The sequence below is a fragment of the Oratosquilla oratoria genome, chromosome 42 (assembly GCF_046742065.1).
Source record: "Oratosquilla oratoria isolate Oo_2021 chromosome 42, ASM4674206v1, whole genome shotgun sequence".
Lineage (NCBI taxonomy): Eukaryota > Metazoa > Arthropoda > Malacostraca > Stomatopoda > Squillidae > Oratosquilla > Oratosquilla oratoria.
This window is the reverse complement of record NC_134818.1, coordinates 36,019,484-36,028,082: the sequence shown is the minus strand read 5'-3', so window position 1 is coordinate 36,028,082 and position 8,599 is coordinate 36,019,484. Positions and strand designations below refer to the sequence as shown.

Genomic DNA, 8,599 nt, shown 5'->3' with positions numbered 1-8,599 from the left:
ATTGCACAAAGAGTTGAAAAACTGGAAGAACTTAAGAAGGTGAACAAAAACTTAACTAAAGATATAGAAAATTTAAAAAGGCAGTTAAAAGAAGTAAAAGAGGAGAATGAGGAATTAAAGAGGAATAATAAAGACAAAAAGGAGGCCATAGCAAAGGAAGCACAGGGTTGGAAAAAGATCCAAGAAAACAGTAGAGTTGCATTTACTGACATAATGAAAGAACAAACTGAAGACTCAGTTATTAAAGTGATGAGACAGAAGGAGAATATAGTAGGGACTTAGCAGATAAAAAGAAATGTATAATTATATTAGGAATGGAAGAGAAACACAACCCAGATAGAACCACAAGAATCACTGAGGAAAAAGAAAAGGTAAGCAGTTTACTAGAATTAGTTCAGGAAGATGAACATAAAATCATGAAACAAATTGAAGAGATGTTTAGACTCGGAAAGTATAGTACACAAGTCCAGACCAATTAAGATTAATTCAGGTCACAAATGACGGCAGAGAATATCATAGCAAAAACAGGGAAACTAGCAACAAGTGAACAATATAAAAAGGTATGGAAAAAAGAGAAATAAAGAGGAAAGAGAGGAAAAAAAAGAAAAGATGTGAAGCTAAGGAAAAACACGAGAACAGAACAGAGTCAGAAAAAGAGAAATTCTATTGGAGAGTAGTGAATATGAAAATAAGGGAAACAGAGAATACAATGAAAGTGGCAGAAAACTAAAAGTGTAGGAAATGATGCATATAATTATTGGATTAGAAATAGAGAGACAAAGCAAGGGGGTGGAGTTATGTTCCTAAGAAGGATATAAATGTGAGGTGTGTCACATATGGAAAGAATACAGTAGAGATGATTATGATCGAAGTGGAAGACAGAAATAAGAAGAGAAGAAAGTTCGTGATAAATTATGTGCCTCCAAAACAGCCTCGTGGGAAGAGAGTGAACATAAAAGTATGTTAGAAGACACATAGATAACATTAATTAAGATAATGGAAGACGGAGGAAGAATAGTTATGATGGGTGACTTTAATTGCAAAGAAGTCTGCTGGGAAGAGATGACAGTAAAGGGTGGAGACGGCTCATGGGGAAATGTTCTACTCGAGATGATTATTGACCATACAATGACACAGTGGATACAGGAGAACACTAGGTATAGAAATAGAGAACCATCGAGACTAAACCTAATAATCACATCTGAACCTAGAATAGTGGAAAAGATTGAATATAAAACACCAATAAGTAAAAGTGAACATATATTGATTGAACTAGAACTAAATGAGGAAATATACATGAAAAGAAATGAACAATATAGAAAAGGAAGAATGATGCATGAAAAAACAAACTTTGATAAAATAAGAGAATTCTTTCAAAAAGAAAACTGGGAAGGAATATACAAAGAAACAACAGTGGAAGAGAAATGGAATATTTTGACAAAAATTTATAAAAAAAAAAAAAAAAAAAAAAAAGGAGTGGAAAAGTATGTCCCAAGACAAAAACAAGAAAAAGAATATGTAAAATGCTGGTACAACAAAAGTTGTAGGGAGTTAAAAGACAAAAGAGACAAAGCTTGAACCAAATGGAAGACAAAATACCTGAAAAATGGAAAATATATACTTGTTATAGAAATGAATATGTACAAACGTGCAGAGAGGAAAAGAGAAAATATGAAAAGGATGTCATAGAAAAAATTTAAGATCAACCAAAACTATTCTACAGATTTGTAAACAAACTGAAAAACAAACAAGATTTGGAGAAATTAAGACAAGGAGGAGTTGAATACACAGAGGAAATAGAAATGACAGAAATTATGAACAAACATTTTAAATCAGTGTTTACAAGGGAGAACATATAACCTGAAGAGGTCGAATGGAAAGAGAAAGTCACCCCTATGAAAGAAATAGAAGTAACAAACAATGAAATAATGAAACACTTGAGTAATCTTGATGTCAGAAAATTGTATAGACCAGATGAAATAGCAAACTGGATTTTGAAAGAATGCAGGAATGAACTGGCAGACAAAATACATAGCATAATAAACAGTTCCTTGAAAGAAGGAAAAGTTCCAGAAGATTGGAAAAAAGCAAATATAGTACCTATATATAAAGGGGGAAATAAAGAAGTCCCTACCAACTATAGACCAGTCTCTCTAACAAGTACAATAGCAAAAATTTATGAAAGAATTGTCAAAAGTAGATGGGTAAAATATTTAGAAAAAAACAATGTGCCAAGTCCAAGGCAATTTGGATTCAGACAAGGACGATCATGCGTCACCAATTTAATATGTTTCTATTCAAGGCTAATAGATATAATACAAGAAAGAGATGGATGGGCTGATTGTGCATTTCTAGACCTAAAAAAAGCTTTTGACAAAGTACCACATAAGAAATTGCTTAAGAAATTAGAAACCGAAGGAGGAATACAGGACAAACTGCTTAAATGGATGGAAGACTTTTTGCAAGAAAGAAAAATGAGAGTAGTGATAAGAGACACTCTAACTGGGATGAAGTAATAAGCAGTGTTCCCCAAGGAACAGTTTTGGCCCCAATAATGTTTGCTATATATATTAATGATATGGATAAAGAAATTGAAAGTTATATGAGCTTCTTTGCAGATGACGCAAAACTGTTAAAAAAAGTGAACACGGAAGATGATTGTGAGTCACTACAGATTGATCTCAATAAAGTATGGGAATGGAGTAGGAAGTGGGAGATGGAGTTCAATACCAAAAAGTGTAGTATAATGGAATTTGGAAAAAGCAAAAAAAAAAAGAATAGAAGGGTCTCCTGAGAAACATATAAACAAGATTTTTGGAGAAACTTATAATTTAATAAGAACAATCAAAGTGGCATTTACATACATGGATGAAGAAATGGTGAAGAAAATATTAATCACTTTGATAAGACCATGATTGGAATATGCAGCAACGATGTGGTCACCAAGTACAAAAAAATGTATTAAAAAACTTGAAAGAACACAAAGAGCAATTACAAAATTGGCACCAACACTCTCAAAACTATCATATGAAGAGAGAGAAGCAAAACTTGAGCTACAGACACTAGAGCAAAGAAGAGAGGAGATTTGATAACTATTTACAGAATCATGAGAGGCATAGAAATTATTGATAGAGAGGATCTAATAAAATGGGATGAAGGAAATAAAAAAAGGACACAGAAAGAAAATCAAGAAAGACAGCTATAGAAGAGATCCGTAAAAGAATAGCTTTCCTCACAGAGTAATAAACATTTGGAACAAGTTAGATGAGAAAGTAGTGTGTGCAAAAAACAATACATGAATTTAACCCCTTCCATACGGTGCCGCACACGTAGGCGTCATGGACTTGGATCTCGGTGGCAGCAGCCAATGCCAGCCGTACGACGTGTCATAATAATACTCGCATCATAAAATATAGTCACCGCTTATATCGATCGTTCTCTCTTCACCCGTGAATTTTGATAACCATAGAAAATGCGATTACAAAAGAATTAGAAAGAATGTCATTATGGAGGGGCGACTACAATAAATATAATCAAGACGCCGATATGGCAGCCTCGCGAATACACTCGCTCCCCATGACGCCTACGTGTGCGGCACCGTATGGAAGGGGTTAAAAATAGTTTAGATAAAGTGAGATATAAAGACGGGACACCACGAGCATAGCTCCCCTTCCCGTTAAATACAACTAGGTAAATACACACACACACACACACTTCATCGGATGGACATCGTAGAGGACATTCTGAAGAAAAAATGAAATTGTCGTGGATCCCAAAGCAAAGGAAATACCTATTGTATTCACAGGGGGGGGGGATTGCTCGTGGTGTAGTGGGAAAGTGAGGAAAAAGAAGGGGAGGGATTACTGAGGGAAATGGAAGGAAATGAGGAAGGAGAGGATTTGGTCCAGGCAGGCAGACGCCATGTAAAAAAAGACGGCCGGACCAGTTTAGTGATGATGAAGGGTCTAACAAAAATGTAAAGATTAGAAACATAGATATGAGTAGCACAATAGAAGGTGAGGATAATAATTTCCAAGGATTTAAGGAGGGGGGGGGAGGATACCAACCTCCCCCGACTGGCAAGACTCGAAGAAAAACTTGAACAAATGACTGAACATTGGGAGAGTAGGTTCGTTAGAATGTCAAAAATGGCTGAAAGGGTTGAAAGATTGGAAGCACTAGAGAAGGCAAACAGAAACTTAATTAAGGAACTAGAAGAACTAAAAAGACAGTTAAGAAATGTAGAAGAGGAGAATGAAGAATTAAAGAGGAATAATAAAGAAAACAAAGAGGCCATAGCTAAAGAAGCTAAGGGTTGGAAGACAATCCAAGAAAACAGTAAAGTTGCATTTACTGATATAATTAAACAGCAAATGAAAGAGCAAACTGAAGACTCAGTTATCAAAGTGATGAGACAGAAGGTGAATATTATAAGAGACTTAGCAGACAAAATGAAATGTATAATTATATTAGGAATGGAAGAGAAACATAACCCAGATAGAACCTCAAGAATCAAAGAGGAAAATGAAAAAGTAAGCAGTTTACTACAATTAGTTCAGGAAGATGAACCAGAAATAATGAAACAAATCGAAGAGAAGTTCAGACTCGGAAAGTATAGTACAGATAAGACCAAACCAATTAAGATTAAATTCAGGTCACAAACAACGGCAGAGAATATCTTATCCAAAACAGGGAAACTAGCAACAACTGAACAATATAAAAAGGTATGGATAAAATGGGAAATGAATAAAGAGGAAAGAGAGGAAGAAAAAGAGAAAAGACTTGAAGCTAAGGAAAAAAACGAGAACAGAACAGAGTCAGAAAAAGAGAGATTCTATTGGAGAGTAGTGAATATGAAAATAAGGAAATTTGACAGAGAAAAACAAAAGGGAATCAGAGAACACAATGGAAGTGGCAGAAATTTAAGAGTGTCTTACACAAATATAGATGGATTAATAACAGGATTGAATGAGCTGAATGATTATTTGAAGGAAAAAGAACCAGACATAATGGGAATTGTAGAAACAAAATTAAAAGGTCCACTACCACCCAACAGTGTAGGAAATGATGCATATAATTATTGGATTAGAAATAGAGAGACAAAGCAAGGGGGTGGAGTTATGTTCCTGATTAAGAAGGATATAAACGTGAGGTGTGTCACATATGGAAAGAATACAGTAGAGATGATTATGATCGAAGTGGAAGAAAGAAATAAGAAGAGAAGAAATTTGTGATAAATTATGTGCCTCCGAAAACAGCCTCGTGGGAAGAGAGTGAACATAAAAGTATGTTAGAGGACACAAAGATAACATTAAATAAGATCATGGAAGATGGAGGAAGAACAGTTATGATGGGCGACTTTAATTGCAAAGAAATCTGCTGGGAAGAGATGACAGTAAAGGGTGGAGACGGCTCATGGGGAAACGCTCTACTTGAGATGATTACTGACAATACAATGACACAGTGGATACGGGAGAACACTAGGTATAGAAATGAGGAAGAACCATCGAGACTAGACCTAATAATCACATCTGAACCTAGAATAGTGGATAAGATTGAATATAAAACACCAATAAGTAAAAGTGACCACATATTGATTGAACTGGAACTAAATGAAGAAAAATACATGAAAAGAAATGAACAATACAGAAAAGGAAGAATGATGTATGAAAAAACAAACTTTGATTATATAAGAGAATTCTTTCAAAAAGAAAACTGGGAAGAAACATACAAAGAAAAAACAACAGTGGAAGAGAAATGGAATATTTTGACAAAAATTTATACAAAAGGAGTGGAAAAGTATGTCCCAAGACAAAAACAAGAAAAAGAATATGGTACAATAAAAGTTGTAGGGAGTTAAAAGACAAAAGAGACAAAGCTTGGACCAGATGGAAAAATACAAAAGGCCTGAAAAATGGAAAATATATACTTGTTATAGAAATGAATATGTACAAATGTGCAGAGCAAAAGAGAAAATATGAAAAAGATGTCCTAGAAAAATGTTAAGATCAACCAAAACTATTCTACAGATTTGTAAACAACAAACTGAAAAACAAACAAGATTTGGAGAAATTAAGACAAGGAGGAGTTGAATACACTGAGGAAATTGAAATGGCGGAAATTATGAACAAACATTTTAAATCAGTGTTTACAAGGGAGAACATACAACCTGAAGAGGTCGAATGGAAAGAGAAAGTCCCTCCCATGAAAGAAATAGAAGTAACAAAGAACGAAATATTGAAACGCTTGAGTAATCTTGATGTCAGAAAATCGCATGGACCAGATGAAATAGCAAACTGGATACTGAAAGAATGCAGGAATGAACTGGCAGACAAAATACATAGCATAATAAACAGTTCCTTGAAAGAAGGAAAAGTCCCAGAAGATTGGAAAAAAGCAAATATAGTACCTGTATATAAACTGGGAAATAAAGAAGACCCTACCAACTATAGACCAGTCTCTCTAACAAATACAATAGCAAAAATTTGTGAAAGAATTGTCAAAAGTAGATGGGTAAAATATTTAGAAAAAACAATGTGCTAAATCCAAGGCAATTTGGATTCAGACAAGGACAATCATGCGTCACTAATTTAATATGTTTCTATTCAAGGCTAATAGATATAATACAAGAAAGAGATGGATGGGCTGATTGTGCATTTCTAGACTTAAAAAAAGCTTTTGACAAAGTACCACATAAGAAGTTGCTTAAGAAATTAGAAACTGAAGGAGGAATACAAGGCAAACTGGTTAATTGGATGGAAGACTTTTTGCAAGAAAGGAAAATGAGAGTAGTGATAAGAGACAAACACTCAAAATGGGATGAAGTAATAAGCGGTGTTCCGCAAGGAACAGTTCTGTCCCCAATAATGTTTCCTATATATATTAATGATATGGATGAAGGAATTGAAAGCTATATGAGCTTTTTTGCAGATGATGCAAAACTATTGAAATAAGTGAACACAGAAGAAGATTGTGAGTCACTACAGAGTGATCAAAATAAAGTATGGGAATGGAGTAGGAAGTGGGAGATGGAGTTCAATACAAAAAAGTGTAGTATAATGAAATTTGGAAAAAGCAAAAACAGAATAACAGGATCATATAAATTGGGAGAAGGAACAAAAAAAGTAGAGAATGAGAAGGACCTGGGAGTCATTGTTGTGAATAATATGTCACCTGAGAAACATATAAATAAGATTTTTGGAGAAACTTATAATTTAATAAGAACAATCAAAGTTGCATTTACATACCTGGATGAAGAAATGGTGAAGAAAATTCTAATCACCCTGATAAGACCAAGACTGGAATATGCAGCAACGATATGGTCACCAAGTACAAAAAAATGTATAAAAAAACTTGAAAGAATACAAAGAGCAATTACAAAATTGGCACCAACACTCTCAAAACTATCATATGAAGAGAGACTAGCAAAACTTGAGCTACAGACACTAGAGCAAAGAAGAGAGAGGAGATTTGATAGCTATTTACAGAATCCTGAAAGGCATAGAAATTACTGATAGAGAGAATCTGATAAAATGGGATGATAGAAAACAAGAGGACACGGAAAGAAAATAAAAAAAGACAGCTATTGGAGAGACCTGAAAAAGAACAGGTTTCCTCACAGAGTAATAGACAGTTGGAACAAGTTAGATGAGAAAGTGGTGTGTGCAAAAACAATATATGAATTTAAAAATAGTTTAGATAAAATGAGATATGAAGACGGGACCCCACGAACATAGCTCCCCTTCCCGTAAAATACAACTAGGTAAATACAACTAGGTAAAATACACACACGTACGTTAGATGGACGGAGAGGATTGACGTTCTGAAGAGTGAAATTCTCGTGCATCTCAACGGAAAGGAAGTACCTATTGTATTTACAGGGGGGGGATTGCTCGTGGTGTAGTGGGAAAGTGAGGAAAAGGGAGAAGGGGAGGGATTACTGAGGGAAATGGAAGGAAATGAGGAAGGGGAGAACTTGGTCCAAGAGGCCAGACAGCTTGTAAACAAACACCGAACCAATGATTTGGATTTTGATGATGGGACTAACAAAAATGTAAAGATTAGAAACATAGATAAAAGCAGTTGAATAGAAGGTGAGGATAATAATTTCCAAGGATTTAATGAGGGGGCGGCGGATGCCAACCTCCCCCGACTGGCAAAACTGGAGGAAAAGCTAGAACAAATGACCGAACATTGGGAGGTTAGGTTCAGTAAAATGTAAAAAATTGCTGAAAGGGTTGACAGATTGGAAGAACTAGAGAAGTGGAACAAAAACTTAACTGATGAAATAGAAGAACTAAAAAGACAGTTAAGAGACGTAAAAGAGGAGAATGAAGAATTAAAAAGGAACAATAAAGACAATAAAGAAACAATAGCAAAAGAGGCACAGGGGTGGAGGAAGATACAGGAAAACAGTAAAGTTGCATTTATTGATATAATTAAACAGCAAATGAAAGAGAAAACTGAAGACTCAGTTATCAAAGTGATGAGACAGAAGGAGAATATTGTAAGAGACTTAGCAGATAAAAAGAAATGTATAATCATATTAGGAATGGAAGAGAAACATAACCCAGATAGAACCACAAGAATCAAGGAGGAA

General features: G+C 34.8%; 2 protein-coding genes across 8 annotated transcripts in view; one reads left to right on the top strand and one right to left on the bottom strand.

The window, feature by feature from the left end:
- The window catches only part of LOC143021745 (SID1 transmembrane family member 1-like), a 407,746-nt gene that overhangs the window by 72,267 nt on the left and 326,880 nt on the right, over positions 1 to 8,599 (bottom strand). The window lies entirely within an intron of this gene.
- LOC143021751 (uncharacterized) overlaps positions 3,291 to 8,599 on the top strand; it is a 30,856-nt gene continuing 25,547 nt past the window's right edge. Inside the window, exon 1 of the mRNA XM_076179455.1 lies at positions 3,291 to 3,599. The gene's annotated coding sequence lies outside the window, so the exon portion shown is untranslated. The remainder of the gene's footprint in view (positions 3,600 to 8,599) is intronic.